Genomic DNA, 24,162 nt, shown 5'->3' on the forward strand with positions numbered 1-24,162 from the left:
GTCAGGGTGGTAGTAGTGTGTGATCCTCCTTGTCAGGGTGGTAGTAGTGTGTGACCCTCCTAGTCAGGGTGGTAGTAGTGTGTGATCCTCCTTGTCAGGGTGGTAGTAGTGTGTGTCCCTCCTTGTCAGGGTGGTAGTAGTGTGTGATCCTCCTTGTCAGGGTGGTAGTAGTGTGTGATCCTCCTTGTCAGGGTGGTAGTAGTGTGTGATCCTCCTTGTCAGGGTGGTAGTAGTGTGTGATCCTCCTTGTCAGGGTGGTAGTAGTGTGTGACCCTCCTTGTCAGGGTGGTAGTAGTGTGTGATCCTCCTGGTCAGGGTGGTAGTAGTGTGTGACCCTCCTTGTCAGGGTGGTAATAGTGTGTGATCCTCCTTGTCAGGGTGGTAGTAGTGTGTGACCCTCCTTGTCAGGGTGGTAGTAGTGTGTGACCCTCCTTGTCAGGGTGGTAGTAGTGTGTGACTCTCCTTGTCAGGGTGGTAGTACTGTGTGATTCTCCTTGTCAGGGTGGTAGTAGTGTGTGATCCTCCTTGTCAGGGTGGTAGTAGTGTGTGATCCTCCTTGTCAGGGTGGTAGTAGTGTGTGACCCTCCTTGTCAGGGTGGTAGTAGTGTGTGACCCTCCTTGTCAGGGTGGTAGTAGTGTGTGATCCTCCTTGTCAGGGTGGTAGTAGTGTGTGATCCTCCTTGTCAGGGTGGTAGTAGTGTGTGATCCTCCTTGTCAGGGTGGTAGTAGTGTGTGACCCTCCTTGTCAGGGTGGTAGTAGTGTGTGACCCTCCTTGTCAGGGTGGTAGTAGTGTGTGACCCTCCTTGTCAGGGTGGTAGTAGTGTGTGATCCTCCTTGTCAGGGTGGTAGTAGTGTGTGACCCTCCTTGTCAGGGTGGTAGTAGTGTGTGATCCTCCTTGTCAGGGTGGTAGTAGTGTGTGATCCTCCTTGTCAGGGTGGTAGTAGTGTGTGATCCTCCTTGTCAGGGTGGTAGTAGTGTGTGATCCTCCCAGTCTGTCTGTGTGATGATACTGAGCCTGTGATATTCTCAGGCAGGGTAGTAGTAGTATGATGGTAGTACAGTAGTAGTCGTCTGATCTTCCCTGTCTGTCTGTGTGGTGAGCCTGCTCTATGATCCTCCCCTGGTGGGTATGGTGTCAGACAGACGCTGTCACTCTTCCAGCTAACACCCCCGGCCTGATCCCTGACAGACATGTTGCCCGGCCGCCCCACACCACCCCAACACTCTGATGTGTGACTGAATGTCTGTCTAGCCCAGACCCAGAGGCTGCTGGGAGCAAATAGGAATGCAGGGCAAATCTCAGGCCACAGATGACAAAATCCTCTTTAGAGGTCAGAATTCCCTAGGGACAGCAACATTAACATCATCTCTCTGCCCCTCCACAGAGCCATAAAACGTCCTCATCCTCAAATGTCATTCATGTTTTGTAACAAACAAGGCTGGTCCCCTGGCCTAAGCCATCATAAACATTGGACCCTCGTACACTGTGAGTGTGTGTACTTACTCAAGCGTGTGTTTGAGAAGTGTTTTTGTGTGAGATGCTATACTAGAGAATGAATGGTGTCAGTGCCATGTGGTGCAGGATAGACTAAAGGGGAGAGAGGGAACAATCGCTCCTTTTGGCCGCATCACAGTCTCATGCTGCCAAGCTCTGCTCTGTCTATCCCAGAATGCACCGCAGGGTGAATAGGCCGCTCTCACCCAGGCCTGCCAAATGAGAGACTGGGAGAGAGTGTGTGTGTGTGTGTGTGTACTGGGAAAGAGGGAGTGGGCACCACAGTTTCGTGTATGTGGTTAATGTTTATGCATGGTTTGATTAAGGGGAGGAGGGAGGGGAGACTTGATGCCCAGCCTGGAAAATGTAGTTTGAAGACCTGATTATTATCATCATTATTTATTTATACCGTAGCTTCCCCATCCAGCTAATATCATTAAAATCCATTAGCATTTTTCGTCTCACAACAGTGAATAGATTACTGTATGTGTATAACTGCTGGTGCCTCCAAGATCATGTTTGTGATCGGAGACTAAAGTAAGAGGGACACATTTGGAAACGCCTCTAGCCTAGTCCTGCCTAGTTCAAGCTCTGTGGGCCCACCTCACTAAACCCAGAATAGGCTGGTGCTGCTGGATACTTTTCTCATGAGCTCGGACAAAGGGAGTGAAGATGCCCTGCTTGCTAAACAGTGAACACACACTCTTTCTCCTCCTCCCTCCTCCTCCTTGTAAAGCAGATTAATTAAAAGCGCTCTCTCTCCTCTCTTATCAGTGTGAGTAAGGCACTTACAGTAAGCCCCCAGGGGAGCCTCTCTTGTCAGGGTGGGCAGGCAGGGGGGGGGGGGGGGCCTCCAGGAGAGATGCTAATTTCATCCACCGGAGATCTTCTTCCCCAGGAATTACTGCTGCTGTTAGCACCTCTGCCTGTCTCGGTCTTTGTACATTATGATATGTATCTCCATCATTTGTGTCTTGTTCTATCATCTCTGCCATTCATTGCAGTTATGTCACTTGGTCTAGTCTTCACAAAGGTATTCTTGTCTCAGGTTACGGCCCTTCATAGCAGCTGGCTCTGGACCAGGTAAGATGATACACCTGCTTCTGTCTCTTACACCCTACACTCACAACACACAAAACAGACTGTACCTTTCTGTCACTATCCATGGTTTTCTGACTGATTGCTGTGGACAACATCACTGACTTAACCAAGCCTCTAGTCTCCCATGAACCAGATGGGAGAGAGTGATTCTTCAGCAGCAGTCTCACTAATGGGAGAGGAATGTGGCCGTGTCCCGCTGGGTTGTTCACATGCACTCAGGCGGTGTGGGCTGGAACATACAGGAGGGAGCCTCTCTCTCACCCACCCTTCATCCCTCTGCTGCTGTGTCCCGCTCTGTTCCCTTTCCATCTTTCGCTCATGTGGTTTTGGCAGCCATTAATGGAATCTCCCAGTGCAGGCTACAGCAACCAGGAAGAAACATTGCCACGAGCGGCCGGGTCAACAAGGCTTGTTACTAAGCAACCCTTCACCACCCCCTGGGAACTGGTATCAAATGGCTTCTCTGATTGTTTGGAGCCGGGTTTGCTTGGAATTCACGTTATGTAATGTTGTCTTTCATGCCTGCAAGGAGCACGGGAGAGAGAGAAAGGAGATGTGTGCTTTGCTGTTGCTTGGCAGTTTTTCTGTTTCTCTCTTTGTATTACCTAAACAAATGTCCTAGGAGTAAACTGCGTGTTGAGTTACCCGGCACTGCTTTCGCCTGACAGTCTTGGCAATAAATGCCTGTTTAAACGTCAAGCTCAGAGAAGCTGGCAGGCTCCTGTGAGAAACCTCTCTTGGCAATAGAATAGAGACTAGTCTCATTTCACTGTTCCAGGCTTTTAAAGCGGAGAGACCAATCCAGTTCATCCAGCCCTTCCCCAGTGTAAGCTATGGTAGAGAACCACTGAGTCCATCACGTTGTTATGACTGACCTGATTCCACCAAGGCCACCCAGTTCTCTCACCTTTAAAACTGTATGGGGCCAAAATAGTTTCATCAGTTTGTCTTCTCGTTATCTCCCAAGAGGCTTTCAAGACTTCCTGCCTCTCCCATAGCTCCTCCTCAACAGTCACAGACCCTTCCTCCCATACAGTGGCCAGCCACCTACTAATTAGTCTTCAGAATAATTTATGTATTTATTTATTTCCCCCTCATTTTCATAATTAACGAGTCTTCCAGCTCCTATTATAAAAATACATTTTCATCACTGGGAGGCTGGGCTCAGCAGAGTGTCCATTGAGGGGGGAGGGGTGGGGGTGGGATGGTAGAAACAGCTCAGCAGGGAGCTCAGACATGCTGCTGCAGAGGGAGCCTAAATGTCTCTTCATCACACTGTGGATTCCCCCACCTGCCTCACCCATAGCCACCTGCAGTAGGGCTGGGATGGGGGGGATCAGGCTAGCCATAACCTCTGTATTGAGGCCCAGGTTGCAGATAGCGTGCAGAATCAGGTTACCAAGTCGGAACTGACTTGGTCGATTCTTCCTAATTGTTTCCTCAGATAGCCAACCCCCTGCCGGCGCCCCCTGAGGCGGCGCCCCACTCTGTGCTGATAGAGAGTGGGCCTGTGGTCTATGATGATGTGGGAGATGAGGAGGATGAGGAAGAGCCCTGCAGCTGTTGGGAGGCAACGGTCAGTAAGCAACTTCAAACTGGCCTGGTAGCCAGGCTCCTCTAGCATTAGTTGTCATGCCATGTTGTCTGGCTACCAGACTGTCTACAAATGTTTGAAAACATGTAGTTTGAGAGCAGTTGAGTAATCAATTTGTCTTCTTTTACTCAGAGTATGGATGTGATGACGATGATGGATTCTAGCACTACTGGGTCTGGCCTGTTTCTCTGGACTGTTGTGCTACTGTATCAGCCCTCCGACCCCTGTCCACAGACCTACACATGACTTGTATGCTCTCAGGGAGGTTGGAGGTCATGACGAGGGTCCGTTTCTCCTCAGGATATCTCCTTTAACTAGGAAAGAGGTTGTGGGTAGTATTGTGCTGGATCTAACAAAGAGACATTATGGTTAGTCTATCTTCCTTCCTACATTTCACAGGTCACTCAAGTATATGTTGCCCCCCCCCCCCCTCTATCATGGCCAATTCTGTCTCTGTATTCTTCACATGAAAGTACACTACCTAATGGTGAGATGTGTTGGGAACAATTGTCTCTCCCAGCTAATATGAGAACGCGTATTAGTCCAATCAGTGTTACAATCACAGCTACTTAAGAACAAATAATGAAAAATCTGTATGGGTGTTTACTTCTCGAAAACAAAATATTGCATTAATGTTGCCTTGAATATGCCAAACCATATGGCGTATGTTTTTCAGTTGAACTGGTAGCATTTGTTATTTATTTTTCAACGCTGTTATTTCTTGCATTATGTGGTATGATTTCTCATGACATTCTTTATGGAGAAATATTCTACAAAATGTTTTGAAGGGATCAGGAAGTGTTCATCATTTGTACGTAGAACTGGCAAATATCTGAATTATTGTTGATGATGAACAAAGCAATCTTATGCATTCCTAATTAATGACATAATTGTGTTCTGGGTTTATTTTGTAAATGAGCTTTTCTGGTTATATATTTTTAAATGTTGATTGGGAGGATTAATGGTGATTTGTTCAATATGTTCTTGATGTACAACTGTATTTAAGGAGGTGAGGAAATTGCTCATTTTCCCAGCCCTCTCTCTCCTTTTTGCTGCTACTGTACGTGTGTGAAAGTGTTGCCTCAGTAAATCTCCTACCAACAGGAAACCTATGTTCTTGTTCTCTTTTTCTTCCTGACATCTTGGCTAGTATTATCTTGTCAGAACAGCCTTTAGTCACAGTCTGGTTTAGTCATACAATACTTTTATTATAGGAAAACAATCACATAAACTGAGGTAAATATTAGAGTAGGCTAGCTGCTGGCTAAAAGCCATCAACTGAGCATCTCCAATTGGATAAAGCAAGGTTTAGAAAAGGTAATGTGGAGAAGCATTAAGCTGGAATGACCCACTTGTGTCTTTATACTTTTTTTCTATGTGCTTTTATGGTGGTATAGGTTATCAAGGCTATCAGATATCACTATTGGGGAAAATGTGTGTGGATTTAACTCTATGGAGAGGTCTGTGTCGCCTCTCCCCCGCACAGGGAACCGGACACTGAGAGGGTCTGTATCTGGGCAGGCATTTTGGAACATTACCACACCTCACCTCAGTCACATCATCCTCTTCTCACTTCATTACCAGGGGAACCCAACCTCTCACTCAGGTGGGGGATTTGCAGCACCATTGTGTAAAGAGATCAAATTCTACTCCTTCAAAGCCTGTAGTGTAGGCTATTTCTCTGCTGCTTGCAGTTGAATTTTATGTCATCTGGTATACTGTTTTTATGGTTTTATAATGCTCTTTAAAATGGCCACCCTGTAAAGTTGTCTTTGTTGGGGTTAATATCACTCCATTCTTGTCATCTAAATCTTCATCTTTTACACAAAACTTTGACAATGATATTTACAGGTAAAGAATTTCTCCATGTATTATTCTTTCAGTTTGGTAACTCCACTCACCTTTTACTGTCTGTTGAAGGAAACCGTGCAGTTTTGTGGTGTACTGTGACCTTACTGCTCTTTCACAGTGCTACCAGAGGCGTAGAGACCCTGTGGATTCATTCTTCAACATGTTTTTATGCTAGTTTACTAAAATGCAATTTTTCTAATGCCGATGAGACTTTTGGAGAGGGCCTCTGGCAGTGCTGTGAGGTAGATTCAAGAGAGGTGAAGAGAGGAGGCCCATTCCTCCTCTTCCTCCCCCTCTCTGTTTCCAGCTCTCCCCACTCATACCCCAGGCAGATGAACACACATGAAGGCAGCAGCAGCCTCAGCATGACCCTCCCCTCCTCCCCTCTCTCTGACAGCTGCAGTTTAGCAGCGGCGTTAACTCCACCTCAGGGCTGCAGAGCTCAAAGGCACCTTGCTGGGCCCGGCCCTGGCTGCTCGGACTCTGCTGCTGCTGCTGCTCTGCCAGAATCATTTCCCTAATAATCCCACCTGCCTTAAACTCCCTCCACTCCATTCTGCCTTTTCCTGCATCAGCACTTTGATTCCCCCTCCTGGCTCCCCTCACCCCAATTATTTCCTAGGACCTTAGCTTAAAGGGATTCCTTCACCCTCTCTTTGTAACCTCATTCTACACCAACTTCCCTGCTGTAGGCTGTTCTGTCCAGTGTGGAATGTGGGTGTATTCTGTTCCTCTGAATAGCCATTATAGGCATTGTCGTCGGAGATGATGGAGATTTTCATAGACTGATGTTGTCATCTTCATACAGGTATGACTGTGACATATTGGATGAGAGTGATCTGTGAAGGACATGAAAGTGTTAAGAGTAGCCTTACATTACAATAATGAGTTTAACATCCAAAGTTATGTTTTATTTATGTAACAGATATAGGTCTTGATTCACTTCTGTAATAATAGTGGAGAGAGAAACACTGCTAGGCACCCGGCCGAGCTTGGCTTTGGGAAGGATAGCATAGAGTCCAAGCAACAGCGAGAGCTTCTGTCGTCCTCTAATTCACAAACATAAATCCTCCAACTTTTGGCCTCATGCTCGTCTCGGTAAACCGCATGTGGAGGAGGAGGGCTAAATAGTTTCTCTGCGGCTACAGATGAGTTTGACTTCAGCTGTGGGCTCAGTTTTGATGTATGGTCCTATCTCTGTAATTGAATTCATCAAGGGATTACTGAACCTCATCTGTGGCAACAACTCCAATGCTAGCCCCTTGCTAACACACACACACCAAACTCGTCCGTCAGATACCCCCACACTCACATTTACTGCAGCTATTGAGAGAAATTAGATCTACCAGACCCCCAGCTTTGTGTGTACATGCGTATGTGAATGTGTACCTGTCTGTACCAACCTACCGCCCCTCATCTGATCTGTGAGCCCACTAATGCTTCCTCTGCCCTCCCCCTGAGTGCACCCACACAAATGGGTCTCAGTGTGGGGTCAGAGCCTGGTGCCCTGAGCCTTATCAACTCCCAGAGCTCCAGTGTTGTGTTGTGTTCCAGCTAGCCTAGTAGCTTTATAATCCTCTCCAGCCAGATTTAATTATGTAGCGCAGGTGGAAGACACTGTTTAATTACAGGGTTAGGGCCCTGCACAAACCCACCTGTGAGAGCAGAGGGATAGGAGGAGAGAGAAAGAGGCTGAGACAGATTGAAAGAGGGGTAGACAAAGAAGGGGTGAGGGAACTGACTGGAGCACAGGTTGAACACCTGGCTCTTGATTAGAAGGTTGGAACAGAGGGGGACAGGGATGATTCTGATTAAACAGACCATGTGGGCTCTGTTCTCTTTCTATAAGGGCTTCATCTATCTGGCGCTCGTGGGGGTGGGGGTTAGAAGGGTCGGAGGGGGTCTATACAACCATCTCCAGATGTAGTGTTAGCCTTTAGCTCATAGACAAGGTATCTTGGAGCATCCCCAATTATATACTGTGTGCAGTGTTATCTTAGAGAGTCCCAGACACTGGTACATGGGCAGGTGTTCACTGTGGATCATTCAGTAGGGTTTGGCTCATGAGACTGCAGTGTGAGGGCTAGAGATAGGCCGACCTCCGTACAGCTGCCAGACTCATTCCCCCTCTCCTCTCCTTCCGTCTCCCCTCCTCCCTCCATGCAGGCCAGGCGAGGCTTCATCAGGGTGCCCTTGGGAACCAAGCCTGGAAACCTCCAGCCTCATGCAGCTGTGTGTCCACAAGCTCTAATACACACACACATACACACACATTGTTTGGCGGATCTGGGCTGAGAGCCACCCAGACAGGCAGGGCCTGGGAGAGGAGATGAGCTGAGAGACCCGTTCTCTCCCAGGTCCCATACAACAGGTTCTCCTCCTCATCCTCTTCATCACAGCTGCATCCAGACTCCTTTGGACACACACCGTCCGTCCCACAGCAGATAAATAATTTATCCCAGACCAGGCGGTGAACCACAACAATCTCACGTTTGTATGACTGTACACACAGAACATTATAATACAAAAAGCATTCACTGACTTGGTGTATGAATGGATCCTTACAACCTTCTCTTCCCTGTCTTTGGTGCGGCGTTTAGTTTTTCCAGTCTGGATGGCTACAAGGATAACATGTCACTTCATATCTCCATGTTGTTCAGTTACTTTGACATCCAGTGATGATCTCAGTTCCCTAGATAATGTATTGTCATCTGGGCCACCTGTTATCTACCTGAAGTACTGGGATTTGTCCTCTGGCTTGGGGCCTACAGGCACCGAGTGAGAAAGTGGACAGCAGCCAACCAGATGTGGTCTTTTTTTCTCTGCCAGCTCTGCTCTGCCTTGGCTGGTCACTCTGGCCAGTGTACCCCCAAGCCTGCCCAGTATCCTGTCCCTGTGTCTGACCACCTCATTTCCATCCACCATCTATCCACCTCTCTCACCAGCCCCCGCTCCTCTCTCTGGTTCACCCACCACTGTGCTCCATCCTGAAGTGGTACAGTGCATGGTGATGGCTCTACAGCAGGGCTCTCCAACTTAGTATCTGGAGAGTTACCTTTCTGTAGGTTTTCACTCTGACCCTAATCTAGCACCCTTGATTCTAATAATTTCCTGGTTGATAAGCTGAATTAGGATAGTTACAGCTGGGGTTGGAGCGAAATCCTACAGGAGGGTAGCTCTCCAGGAACAGGATTGGCGAGCTCCGCTCTACAGCCTCTGGCTGTTCCAGCATGGGGGCTGAATTGAGAAGATGAACAGGTTGGTTGCTATAGGATCTCTGACAGCCACACTGACTGACTAAGAGAGCCACAGAGCAGAGCCTTGCCGAGCACACTGATAACCTGCTCCAGTGAGCCAAGCTGAGGCATGACTGTGAGAACCCTGGGGTGTCCAAGGCTCCAACTCTGGAGCGCCATCTCTCTCTCAGCAGGCTCTCTGTGGGACACACACACAGAATTTCATCTTCTCTGTTCTAAATCTTTCTCATTGTGGGTTTACTGTATGTTATGTATCTGTGTGTTTACTGTATGTTGCGTATCTATTAGTTGTGTGTTTAGTGTAGCTCTCAGGTAGTTTCTTTCGAGGGAGTTTTTCCTAGACACCGTGCTTCTACATCTGCATTGCTTGTTGTTTGTGGTTTTAGGCTGGGTTTCTGTACAGCACTTTGTGACATCAGCTGATGTATGAAGTGCTTTATAAATACATTTGATTGAAATTTGATTGATTGTTTTGCTACCTTATTCTGCTCCATAAGCCTCTGCCTTGTCACGGCATGTCCCTGAGACTGACAGGAGGGAGGAGGAGTAACTAAGGAGGAGCAGTAGGTCGTCATAGTAGGAGGATATTTGTGCCTGTGTTCTTTACTCTAATTGCCTGTGTGGGTATAATAAGTGTTATTCTACAGACAGGCAGGCACTGGGATGGGCTCATGCTGTAACAGCCAGTACAGACCCACACTAAAAGTACTATAGTATTGACTGTAGTGTTTTTGTGGACTAAAGTGAATACTGTAGTTTTGCAGACATGACTGTTGTATACTGTAGTGTTTACAGTTTACTATAGTTTTTATTTATATTTAACCTTTATTTTACCAGGTAAGTTGACTGAGAATACATTCTCATTTACAGCAACGACCTGGGAAATAGTTACATGGGAGAGGAATGAGCCAATTGTAATCATCCCCAATCAGCTGGGGATGATTGGTAATTTTTCCAGGACACCGAGGTTAACATCCCTACTCTTACAATAAGTGCCATGGGATCTTTAGTGACCGCATAGAGTCAGGACACTTGTTTAATGTCTCATCCGAAAGACGGCACCCTACACAGGGCAATGTCCCCAATCACTGCCCCGGGCAGTGGGATATTTTTTTAGACCAGATAAAAGGGTGCCTTCCTTTTCTCCAACCAGGACCAACCCTGCATAGATTCAGAAGCAAGCCAGCAGTGGGATGCAGGGTGGTAATTCTGCTGGCCAGTATAAACGGTAGTGTATACTATAGTAATGACGTAGTGTTTTTGTGGACTGTAGTATATACATACTGTAGTGTTTATGCAGACATTACTGTAGTATTTATCATAGTGTTTTATTATCTTTGACATAAAAGTGGGGCCTTTCTCCTTTTACCTAACTAGGCAAGTCAGTTAAGAACAAATTCTTATTTTCAATGACTGCCTAGGAACAGTGGGTTAACTGCCTGTTCAGGGGCAGAATGACAGATTTGTACCTTGTCAGCTCGGGGATTTGAACTTGCAACCTTCCGGTTACTAGTCCAACGCTCTAACCACTAGGCTACCCTGCCGCCCCACTCCTTGAGGTAACCCCCTGGGAAAAAATACTCAAAGAGCAAATTTTCCATCGGTAGGTAGGTAAGACTGAGGTCTGCGTGGACAGCTCAGAGCTTCAGCCCTTTTTTTTATCTGTAGGGAACACAATATATTCTCTATATTTGGCATGCAGGTTTCTCAGTTATAGATGGCACAAATTGAGATATGGGGGAGGGGAATGGGCAGGCAAATTAACTACTGTACTATATACTATATTAATTACTGTAGTGTTTTTGTGGTATGTACTATACTGTAGTATTTACTAAAGTATTCTACAGTATACTACAACCTTATATAGTAAGTACTACACATAATCTAGGTATACAGTATGCTACAGTGTGTATTATAGTATTCTACAGTATGCTACAGTTTATAACATTCTAGAGTAAGTACTGTTGTATTCTATAGTAAACTAGGATTTTTTTCATGTGGGGAGAGAGGAGTCAGAGAGGGTAACCCCCCCCCCCAAAAAAGATGAGTGGCAATCAGAGAAGATGAGATGCTCCAGTTGACATGATAATGATATCTACCCAGGGAGCATGCTGATTGGCCATGGAGAACAATAGCATTTCACTGGTGTTTTTATGTCTCCCACCTACTGACCTGCCGTAAGCACTTTATGTTCCTTTAGTTGATCATGGCTCCTTTCAGTGAAATAACACACCAATGCAAGTCACTCTAAGTGCATTCCCATTCCCTTGCACAGCTATTGCCTACTCACACAATCATCTATACACTCACAACAAGAGAAACTAACCACAGCAGCCAATAGAACAATAGAAGCCTCCTTCTGAGGAATGTAACATGTATGACAATCTTCTAAATCCTCCATGTTCTCCCTAATGTCATAAATATTCAGATATTTATGGCTGCTCATTTATATTCTGTTTGGTATCTGCTTTGCAATTTAAAGAAGTCAAGGGAATGAGAGAACCATGGAGTGTCTCTTAGGGAGACCGAATATCTGCCTGAATATAGGCCAAATCAAGATGTGCTGCTTCTGAAGGATTAATATCATTTTTAAATAAAAAATGTTTTTTTTTACCTTTTATTTAACTATGCTACTCTATTCTACATATATTTCCAATCATCCTGTTTACTTGATGGTTGTAAAGTTGACTAAATAGATTGTCAGTCATCCAGATTCTCAATATTAACAGCCTGGAAATACTGTAGCAGAGATCTGATAAAGATAAACCAATCATCCCCCGCCATTGGAGTCTATGTGCTGTCCATGGTGGATATTGTTTATTTGATTGGCTACAGTAAGACTTTTCAATTTCTTGTTTGATGGGCTTTTCCTCAAGGACGTGCTCATGATATAAACCCACACTTAGCTCAACACAACAATAATCCATATCAGCCATAATAAATCATGATTTCTCTTTTTAACAGCTAATTAGCAGGTATCCCACATTGGTCCCACACACTGGCAGAATTATGGTAATATTTAAATTAGACTAATTGGGGATTATATCCCACACTCTTATTTGTTTGCATACTGTATACACAGTCAGTGTACAGCTAATTGCATTTCATACCATAAATCAAGTGCTACTGTAGGTGCCAATCAAATGGGTTTGACATTTTTAATCATCAATGTGTGGATATGTTGATGTATGCTTATAGCAGGGGTGTGTGTGTATGGTGTGTGTGTGTGTGTGCCTGTGGGAATGAGAAACTGTCCGATACTGCAGTCCTAGTCTAGCCTGTTTACTGTACATTCCGTTTCTGCAGTGAGGTACAAGGTGAGGGTTGACTCTATCCTAACTTCAGTCCCATCCACGTTCTGCTGTTCCCCCATCAGCTCAGCTCTGTTTCATTATTAGCACCATTAATGTGGAGACAGTCATGCAGGCATCTGCTCGTTTTGTTGGGAACAGAGTGGAAGTAAACACATTTGCTCGTGACCATCTGTCCAAGCTCCGATCTGGATGAGAACTGGCATACATAACATTGCAGAGAAAGAAAGAGGAAGACAGAAAGCAGAGGGATAGATAGAAAAAATGGGAAAGACTGAGACAGGAGAGAATAATGGGAACTACAAGAGACACACAGAGCCTGTCCAACACACTATCTGCCAGGGCTGTATATTGCCTAGTAGTTGTCTGTTTATATCATTCTCCATATGATTGTCTGCTTGTCTGTCGGTCGATCTGCCTGCGTACTTGTTTGGATCTTTGATTATTTTGTTTTGTCTTGACATGCGCTGGCATGTGTGTGTGTGTGTGTATATATATATAGTGCTGTGAAAAAGTATTTGCCCCTTCCTGATTTCTTATTTTTTTTGCACATTTGTCACACTTAAATGTTTCAGATCATCAAACTAATTTAAAAATTACACAAAGAAACCCAGGTAAACACAAAATGCAGTTTTTAAGTGATAATTTTATTTATCCGAACCTTCATGGCCCTATGTGACAAAGTAATTGCCCCCCTTGATTTTTCCAGCCAAAGATAGGAACACAAAAAAGCAGAAATATAGATAACATGAATCACTAACCTTTGATGATCTTCATCAGATGACACCCATAGGACATCATGTTACACAATACATGTATGTTTTGTTCGATAATGTGCATATTTATATCCCAAAATCTCACTTTACATTGGCACCTTACGTGCAGTAATGTTTTAATTCCAAAACATCTGATGATTTTGCAGAAATACTCATAATAAACATTGATAAAATATACAAGTGTTATTCACAGAATTAAAGATAGACTTTTCCTTAATGCAACCGCTGTGTCAGATTTTTTTTTTTTCTTCCGGAAAAAGCATAATCTGAGAACGGTGCTCAGAACCCAAAACAGTCCATAAAACAACAACACCAACAAATATTCACTTACCTTTGGTGATCTTCATCAGAAGGCAATCCCAGGAATCCCAGGTCGACAATTAATGACTGATTTCTTCCATAAAGTTCCAAAAAGTCATTTATGTCCAAATAGCCACTTGTTGTTAGCGTGTTTAGCGCAGTAATCCATCTTCATGAGGCGCAGGCACTTCATCCAGACAAAAAATCGAAGTTCCGTTACAGTCCTTTAGAAACATGTGAAACGATGTATGGAATCAATCTTTAGGATGTTTTTAACATAAAACCTCAATAATGTTCCAACCGGAGAATTCCTTTGTCTTCAGAAAAGCACTGGAACGCGAGGCAACTCTGTCAGGAGCGCGCATCATGAGACCAAGGCTCTCTGCCAGACCACTGACTCAGAGGTCTCATGAGCCCCTCCTTTATAGTAGAATCCTCATTCAAGTTTCTAAAGACAGTTGACATCTAGTGGAAGCCGTAGGAAGTGCAACTTTATCCATATCTCAATGTGTATTCGGTAGGCCAAGCTTTGATAAACTACAAACCTCAGATGTCCCACTTCCTGGTTGGATTTTTCTCAGGTTTTCGTCTGCCATATGAGTTCTGTTATACTCACAGACAGTATTCAAACAGTTGTAGAAACTTCAGAGTGTTTTCTATCCAATGCTAATAATAATATGCATATATTAGCATCTGGGACAGAGTAGAAGGCAGTTCACTCTGGGCACGCTATTCATCCAAAAGTGAAAATGCTGCCCCCTATCCCAAAAAGGTTAAAAGGCGGTTCATGCTTAAACCCTCCAATGTGGCTGAATTAAAACAATTCTGCAAAGAGTGGGCCAAAATTCCTCCACAGCAATGTGAAAGACTCATTGCCAGTTATCACAAATGCTTGATTGCAGTTGTTGCTGCTGAGGGTGGCACAACCAGTTATTAGGTTGAGGGGGTAATTACTTTGTCACAGGGCCATGAAGGTTCGGATAGCTTTTTCCCCTTAAGAAATAAAATCATCACTTAAAAACTGTATTCTGTGTTTACTTGGGTTATCTTTGTGTAATATTTACATTTCTTTGATGATCTGAGACATTTAAGTGTGACAAATGTGCAAAGAAATAAGAAATCAAGAAGGGGCAAATACTTTTTCACAGCACTGTGTATATACAGTGGGGCAAAAAAATATTTTGTCAGCCACCAATTGTGCAAGTTCTCCCCCCCAAAAAATCTTGCTTGTTTGTAGGTGACCAAATACTTATTTTCCACCATAATTTGCAAATAAATTCATTAAAAATCCTACAATGTGATTTTCTGGATTTTTCTTCTCTCTCATTTTGTCTGTCATAGTTGAAGTGTACCTATGATGAAAATTACAGGCCTCTCTCATCTTTTTAAGTGGGAGAACTTGCACAATTGGTGGCTGACTAAATACTTTTTTGCCCCACTATATTTATTTTACCTTGATTTAACTAGTCTAGTTAGTTCTTAAGTTCTTGTAAATTCTTATTTACAATGGTGGCCTAGGAGCAGTGCGTTTAACTACCTTGTTCAGGGGCAGAATAACAGATTTTTACATTGTCAGCTCGGGGATTCGATCTAGCAACCTTTCTGGCCCAACGCTCTAACCACTAGGCTACCTGCCACCCCAACATTTTATAGAATTTTTTATTTAACCTTTATTTTAAAAAAGGGAGTCATGCTGAGATCAAGGTCTTTTTGCAGATGAGCCCTGGAACTACAAAATATACACAGCAATACAATATGAAAAGACAAACAGAGATACAAACACAGTCATAGAAAACAAACACATTCTCTATTAAAAAGGTCCTCAATCAGCCACCTGAAATGCCCTAGAGGCACCAATTCATCACATTTTTGGATATTATTCCACAAGTAAGGTGCAAACCCACTGGGCACATCACATCATTTTAATGTGGAAATGTGGGTAATATTTGGTATTATTGTTGATCAATGAAATGTCGACCTTTATTCACCCACAGAAGTTTGTTGAATTCCCAATGTGGTGTCAAATCAAATTGTATTTGTCACATGTTTCTTAAACAACGGGTATAAACTAACAGTGAAATTCTCACTAACTTCCCAACAATGCAGAGAGAAATAATCAGAAAAGAAATAGAGCTATTATAATATGAAGAATAAATAACCAATGATTAACAATAATGTGGCTATATACACGGGGTACCAGTACTGAGTCGATGTGCAAGGGTACGATATAATTAAGGTATATATGTACATATAGCTAGGGATAAAATGACTAGGCAACAGGATGTTTAATAAACAGTAACAGCAGCTTAGCTTAGTGATGAGCTTGAAGGTCACTATAGTGTTGAACGCTGAGCTACAGCATTCTCACGTAGGTGTTCCTTTTGTCCAGATGGGAAAGGGCAGTATGGAGTGCAATAGAGATGGCATATTCTGTGGATCTGTTTGGGCGGTATGCAAATTGAAGACAGTATGTAAACTGGAGTGGGTCCAGGGTGTCTGTGATGATGGTGTTGATGCGAGCCATGATCAGCCTTTCAAAGCATTTCATCGCTACAGATGTGAGTGCTAAGGTGTGATAGCCATTTAAACAGGTTCCTGGGCATTCTTGGGCACAGGGACTATGTGGTCTGCTTAAAACATGTTGGTATTACAGACTGGGTCAGGGAGATGTTAGAAATGTTGTCTGTAGGCTCGCGGCTGGGTTTCCCTTTGTAATCTTTGATAGTTTGCAAGCCCTCCAACGAGTGTCAGTGCATCCGACGAGCATCAGAGCCGGTGTAGTAGGATTTGATCTTAGTCCTGTATTGATCCTTTACCTGTTTGATGGTTCATTGGAGGGCATAGCGGGATAACTTATAAGTGTCTGGGTTATAGTGTCCCACTCCTTGAAAATGGCAGCTCTAGCCTTTGGCTCAGTGCGGATGTTTCCTATAATCCATGGCTTCTGGTTGGGATATGTACATACTGTCACTGTGGGGATGATGTCATCGATGCACTTCTTAATGAACGGTGACTGATGAGGTAAACTCCTTAATGCTATCGGATGCAGTCCTGTTCTTTAGCATCCACTTCATAGGACCACGTCTGTATTAGAGCATGTCACTGGTACTTCCTTTTTTCGTTTTTACTTGTAAAAAGGAATCAGGAGGATAGTGCCAATTGGAGGGTGAGGGAGAGCTTGGTCTGCGTCTGTGTGTGGAGGTGATCCAGAGTTATTTTGCCTCAGGTGACATGCTGGTAGAAATTTGGCAAAAACAGATTTGTTTTCCAGATTTAATGTCACCAGCCACTAGGAGAACCATCTCTGGGTGACCATTATCTTGTTTGCTTATCACTATGCTTTCAACCATTTAACAGCACAACCTAATTCCAATGGAAAAACAATGTCTGATTTTTGGTTTAGTTGTCATATCAATGTGTTATCATTGCACATTCAACCATTTAAAAGGACAATAAAGTGCCAATGGGATTGCAATGTCAGATAGTTTGTATTTATACAACAACTTAATGTGTTATCACTGTGCTTCATCTATTAGTACAACCAAATAGCCTGGATTTCAGTTGAGATTACATTAAAAGTAAATAGTGTAAGTGATAAATTAATGCCGTTTGAGATTCTGCACAGACCTGATCGCCACAGAAGTTCTCCATAAACCTGCAACCTTTGCATGCTATCTTGACCATGGACGCTTGCTATAATTGCATAAGAAGACATTTATAGTTATAGAAGGTTCATCTCGATGTGGCCATGGGTGTCTTACTCATTTTAAGGTTGAATAAATACTGTTACATTAGTTTGTAAGATAGTATTAACTTTAGTCTATTTTCTGTATTACAAAACTAATATTGTGTTTGGTTGTCAACGCAACCAAATATCAACATTTAAAGGATATCTATGTAAATGTAATGTATCTAATGTTTGGATAGTTTCATCTGAGCCACTGGCTTAAACCTAATCTTTAAACGTAATTTTTGTTTTAGTTGGAGACGTGAATCCAACATATCATTTGTTAACTTGTCGACAAGTTCACAGGCTATTTACTGTATTGCAAAAGTGATATTGAATTGTGTTTGGTTGTCAACGCAACCAAAATGAACATCAACATTTGAAGGAGATGTATGTTTTGTTCCAGTTTGTCTACAAATGAATAATTGATACGTTGGATTCATGTCTCCATCTCAACCAATAATCAAAGTTAAATAATAGGACTAAATCAAATCAAACGTTATTTAGAGTTTGATTAATAACTTTTTTGAAATCCAATGTATTTTTCAACGTAGATTCCACATCGCAATACGTTGACAAATTACATTGAAACAACGTTGATTCAATGAGTTTGTGCCCTGTGGGACAAAACTAAAAGCTGATTTACCTAACTCTGAAGAGACCGAAGGAATTTCCAGAGTTAGCCACCCCTAAGACCGGGTATGGTAACTCATATGTCTTAAGGCTATTAATGGTGTTAGGCACAGCAGGAGATTTGGTAAAATAGCCTCATAAACAAAAACAGAGCAATGCATCGATCTACGAGACTCCAAAGAGGGAGTCTGAGGAGTAGTCTCAGCCCCAGCTGCAGCTTTAGCTCTCCTCTGTTGATCCAGGCTATAGCAGCTTTACCATTGGAGGGGCGTGGCACAAACAGCTGCTCTAACGGTCTCCTCTTGTAAATACTCAGGTACTCTTTTTTTTCTCTCTTCATTGCAAGAGGCAGTAATTAATTAGAACAGGCTGGATTTGGCTGAGTAAATGGTATTATATGTGCACAGCTGCTGGGACCAGGAGGGAGGGGGTCTGCACATCACGTTATTCCCCTGAGATGAAACGTCTGATTTCTGAATTTGTCGGCTCGGTCAGGTCTCACATGTTCCGGAGCATTCAAACCAACACCACAAACAACTTATCTATTTCATAGTAGAAAAGTACATTTCCTAAAGAAAATGTTTGTGCTTGTCTTAAAGTATTTACAGTAGTAATGGTAGTGACTGGTTATAGTTGAACAAGTAGGTAGATGGAATGATTGATTGATTGATTGATTGATTGATTGATTGATTGATTGATTGATTGATTGATTGATTGATTGATTGATGGGATAGCCTGAACATGTGAAAGTTGGTTTGGTGTCTCTAGCTTGAACAGTTACTATTACTGTTGGTGGGTTATTTTATGCAAATGTTAAAGTTATTTTGTTTGTAGCTGAAATGGTTAAAGAGCAGTAGCATTTGAAATGTCTTCCACTGTGTTCTTATGGTTGGCATTAAATTCATGACTTTTTATGCTAGTTTATGCATGTTAAAATTGTTATAGTTTATAAAGGTTTTAAAGAATGTGAAGTTAGGACAGCTTGAACGTTTTCAACTTGATGTTGTAGCTCTGTATACCTATGGTACTCATTCAAACCCCTGTGAATTTATGCAAATGTAAATGCTTATAGTCCAAAAAATATAAATAGTATAACATCTGAATACAGATCTAAGTTGGGTCAGTCGCCACATTTCAACGTTGGTTTGGTATTGACAACTTAAACACTAGTAGCGTCTAGAATTGTTTAGATTTTTCACCATTAAAGTCTATGACCGTCGAAATGCATTAGGTTTTATGCAAACATAGCTGTAGTACAAAAAGTATAAATCGTGTCAAAAATATTTTTTCAAGCAAAATCCTTAAGTTTTTGGGGGGGACGTAGCTTAAAGGAATACTGTTATGTTCAATTTTTCTACTTTCCCAGAGTCAGATGAACTCGTGGATACCATTTTAATGTCTCTGCATGCAAGTATGATGGAAAGTTAGAGGTAGTTTACTGATCCAGTGCTAACTAGCGTCAGCGCAATGACTGGAAGTCTGCAGGTCTCCCTTTAAACCGTTCAAGCGCTAGAGAGGGTAGAAGAAAGCAAATAAAAAGAAGTATGTAAGCACATGAAAGAATGTCCTTAGCTCCTCTCCAAATGTGACATCTCTGATTTTCTGTCTTGGAAAGAGATTGTTGTTTTGTTCTATTTGCAGGTGGGTGGGTATAGGGGAAGGGGATCATCATGTTTCTGTATATAGCATGTGCCAGAGGCTGTTTGGGCCAGGCTTCTCTCTGCTCTCCCTACAGACAGGACCCACAGACAAGACCCCACGCCCACTCAGCTCTCCCACATCTATCTGTCTGTTGGCAGGGAGTTCTGGGTCACCTGGACTGGAGGGGAATAACCAAATGTTTGAAAGCACAACAGCTGGAAATGTGTTTATTTAATGTGGATTGTGGATGAAATTCAGCTGGAAGATATTTTCATAACATTGGCTCTACTGTAAGTATCTTACTGGTCATGATCTAGATGTATTATACAGTTAGTGAGCAGGTTGGATGTATTTTCTTCAATTATGTTAATGTGACAGGGTATGAACCAATGTTTTGAAAAGTGTTTCCCTCAATTCTCTTCAGGTGAGAGCTTTTGTACGTGAAGGTCTATACACTATGTGGTGTCGTTTCTGTGCACTAAATCTCTGTTAACCCAGATGTAAAATCTTCCGTAATTTGTCCAGCTGCGTGTAACATGTAAAATCCTCCGTAATTTGTCCAGCTGCGTGTAACATGTAAAATCTTCCGTAATTTGTCCAGCTGCGTGTAACATGTAAAATCCTCCGTAATTTGTCCAGCTGCGTGTAACATGTAAAATCTTCCGTAATTTGTCCAGCTGCGTGTAACATGTAAAATCTTCCGTAATTTGTCCAGCTGCGTGTAACATGTAAAATCTTCCGCAATTTGTCCAGCTGCGTGTAACATGTAAAATCTTCCGTAATTTGTCCAGCTGCGTGTAACATGTAAAATCTTCCGTAATTTGTCCAGCTGCGTGTAACATGTAAAATCTTCCGTAATTTGTCCAGCTGCGTGTAACATGTAAAATCCTCCGTAATTTGTCCAGCTGCGTGTAACATGTAAAATCTTCCGTAATTTGTCCAGCTGCGTGTAACATGTAAAATCTTCCGTAATTTGTCCAGCTGCGTGTAACATGTAAAATCTTCCGTAATTTGTCCAGCTGCGTGTAACATGTAAAATCCTCCGTAATTTGTCCAGCTGCGTGTAACATGTAAAATCTTCCGTAATTTGTCCAGCTGCGTGTAACATGTAAAATCTTCCGTAATTTGTCCAGCTGCGTGTAACATGTAAAATCTTCCGTAATTTGTCCAGCTGCGTGTAACATGTAAAATCCTCCGTAATTTGTCCAGCTGCGAGTAACATGTAAAATCTTCCGTAATTTGTCCAGCTGCGTGTAACATGTAAAATCTTCCGTAATTTGTCCAGCTGCGTGTAACATGTAAAATCTTCCGTAATTTGTCCAGCTGCGTGTAACATGTAAAATCCTCCGTAATTTGTCCAGCTGCGTGTAACATGTAAAATCTTCCGTAATTTGTCCAGCTGCGTGTAACATGTAAAATCTTCCGTAATTTGTCCAGCTGCGTGTAACATGTAAAATCTTCCGTAATTTGTCCAGCTGCGTGTAACATGTAAAATCTTCCGTAATTTGTCCAGCTGCGTGTAACATGTAAAATCTTCCGTAATTTGTCCAGCTGCGTGTAACATGTAAAATCTTCCGTAATTTGTCCAGCTGCGTGTAACATGTAAAATCTTCCGTAATTTGTCCAGCTGCGTGTAACATGTAAAATCTTCCGTAATTTGTCCAGCTGCGTGTAACATGTAAAATCTTCCGTAATTTGTCCAGCTGCGTGTAACATGTAAAATCTTCCGTAATTTGTCCAGCTGCGTGTAACATGTAAAATCTTCCGTAATTTGTCCAGCTGCGTGTAACATGTAAAATCCTCCGTAATTTGTCCAGCTGCGTGTAACATGTAAAAAATCCTCCGTAATTTGTCCAGCTGCGTGTAACATGTAAAATCTTCCGTAATTTGTCCAGCTGCGTGTAACATGTAAAATCTTCCGTAATTTGTCCAGCTGCGTGTAACATGTAAAATCTTCCGTAATTTGTCCAGCTGCGTGTAACATGTAAAATCCTCCGTAATTTGTCCAGCTGCGTGTAACATGTAAAATCTTCCGTAATTTGTCCAGCTGCGTGTAACATGTAAAATCTTCCATAATTTGTCCAGCTGCGTGTAACATGTAAAATGTAAAATCCTCCGTAAAATCTTTTGTCCAGCTGCGTGTAACATGTAAAATCTTCCGTAATTTGTCCAGCTGCGTGTAACATGTAAAATCTTCCGTAATTTGTCCAGCTGCGTGTAACATGTAAAATCTTCCGTAATTTGTCCAGCTGCGTGTAACATGTAAAATCTTCCGTAATTTGTCCAGCTGCGTGTAACATGTAAAATCTTCCGTAATTTGTCCAGCTGCGTGTAACATGTAAAATCTTCCGTAATTTGTCCAGCTGCGTGTAACATGTAAAATCTTCCGTAATTTGTCCAGCTGCGTGTAACATGTAAAATCTTCCGTAATTTGTCCAGCTGCGTGTAACATGTAAAATCTTCCGTAATTTGTCCAGCTGCGTGTAACATGTAAAATCTTCCGTAATTTGTCCAGCTGCGTGTAACATGTAAAATCTTCCGTAATTTGTCCAGCTGCGTGTAACATGTAAAATCTTCCGTAATTTGTCCAGCTGCGTGTAACATGTAAAATCTTCCGTAATTTGTCCAGCTGCGTGTAACATGTAAAATCTTCCGTAATTTGTCCAGCTGCGTGTAACATGTAAAATCTTCCGTAATTTGTCCAGCTGCGTGTAACATGTAAAATCTTCCGTAATTTGTCCAGCTGCGTGTAACATGTCAAATCTTCCGTAATTTGTCCAGCTGCGTGTAACATGTAAAATCTTCCGTAATTTGTCCAGCTGCGTGTAACATGTAAAATCTTCCGTAATTTGTCCAGCTGCGTGTAACATGTAAAATCTTCCGTAATTTGTCCAGCTGCGTGTAACATGTAAAATCTTCCGTAATTTGTCCAGCTGCGTGTAACATGTCAAATCTTCCGTAATTTGTCCAGCTGCGTGTAACATGTCAAATCTTCCGTAATTTGTCCAGCTGCGTGTAACATGTAAAATCTTCCGTAATTTGTCCAGCTGCGTGTAACATGTAAAATCTTCCGTAATTTGTCCAGCTGCGTGTAACATGTAAAATCTTCCGTAATTTGTCCAGCTGCGTGTAACATGTAAAATCCTCCGTAATTTGTCCAGCTGCGTGTAACATGTAAAATCTTCCGTAATTTGTCCAGCTGCGTGTAACATGTAAAATCCTCCGTAATTTGTCCAGCTGCGTGTAACATGTAAAATCCTCCGTAATTTGTCCAGCTGCGTGTAACATGTAAAATCTTCCGTAATTTGTCCAGCTGCGTGTAACATGTAAAATCTTCCGTAATTTGTCCAGCTGCGTGTAACATGTAAAATCTTCCGTAATTTGTCCAGCTGCGTGTAACATGTAAAATCCTCCGTAATTTGTCCAGCTGCGTGTAACATGTAAAATCTTCCGTAATTTGTCCAGCTGCGTGTAACATGTAAAATCTTCCGTAATTTGTCCAGCTGCGTGTAACATGTAAAATCCTCCGTAATTTGTCCAGCTGCGTGTAACATGTAAAATCCTCCGTAATTTGTCCAGCTGCGTGTAACATGTAAAATCTTCCGTAATTTGTCCAGCTGCGTGTAACATGTAAAATCTTCCGTAATTTGTCCAGCTGCGTGTAACATGTAAAATCTTCCGTAATTTGTCCAGCTGCGTGTAACATGTAAAATCTTCCGTAATTTGTCCAGCTGCGTGTAACATGTAAAATCTTCCGTAATTTGTCCAGCTGCGTGTAACATGTAAAATCTTCCGTAATTTGTCCAGCTGCGTGTAACATGTAAAATCTTCCGTAATTTGTCCAGCTGCGTGTAACATGTAAAATCTTCCGTAATTTGTCCAGCTGCGTGTAACATGTAAAATCTTCCGTAATTTGACCAGCTGCGTGTAACATGTAAAATCTTCCGTAATTTGTCCAGCTGCGTGTAACATGTAAAATCTTCCGTAATTTGTCCAGCTGCGTGTAACATGTAAAATCTTCCGTAATTTGTCCAGCTGCGTGTAACATGTAAAATCTTCCGTAATTTGTCCAGCTGCGTGTAACATGTAAAATCTTCCGTAATTTCCGTAATTTGTCCAGCTGCGTGTAACATGTAAAATCTTCCGTAATTTGTCCAGCTCCGTAATTTGTCCAGTGTAACATGTAAAATCTTCCGTAATTTGTCCAGCTGCGTGTAACATGTAAAATCCTCCGTAATTTGTCCAGCTGCGTGTAACATGTAAAATCTTCCGTAATTTGTCCAGCTGCGTGTAACATGTAAAATCTTCCGTAATTTGTCCAGCTGCGTGTAACATGTAAAATCCTCCGTAATTTGTCCAGCTGCGTGTAACATGTAAAATCTTCCGTAATTTGTCCAGCTGCGTGTAACATGTAAAATCTTCCGTAATTTGTCCAGCTGCGTGTAACATGTAAAATCTTCCGTAATTTGTCCAG

The 24,162-nt window shown here is 42.6% G+C and overlaps 1 pseudogene; it reads left to right on the forward strand.

The window, feature by feature from the left end:
- Nucleotides 1–5,300, forward strand: part of LOC115146778 (transcription factor IIIB 90 kDa subunit-like) — a 51,727-nt pseudogene extending 46,427 nt beyond the window's left edge.
- Nucleotides 5,301–24,162: the final 18,862 nt, after the last annotated feature.

This window comes from Oncorhynchus nerka, linkage group LG18, assembly GCF_034236695.1.
Source record: "Oncorhynchus nerka isolate Pitt River linkage group LG18, Oner_Uvic_2.0, whole genome shotgun sequence".
In the NCBI taxonomy this organism is placed as follows: domain Eukaryota; kingdom Metazoa; phylum Chordata; class Actinopteri; order Salmoniformes; family Salmonidae; genus Oncorhynchus; species Oncorhynchus nerka.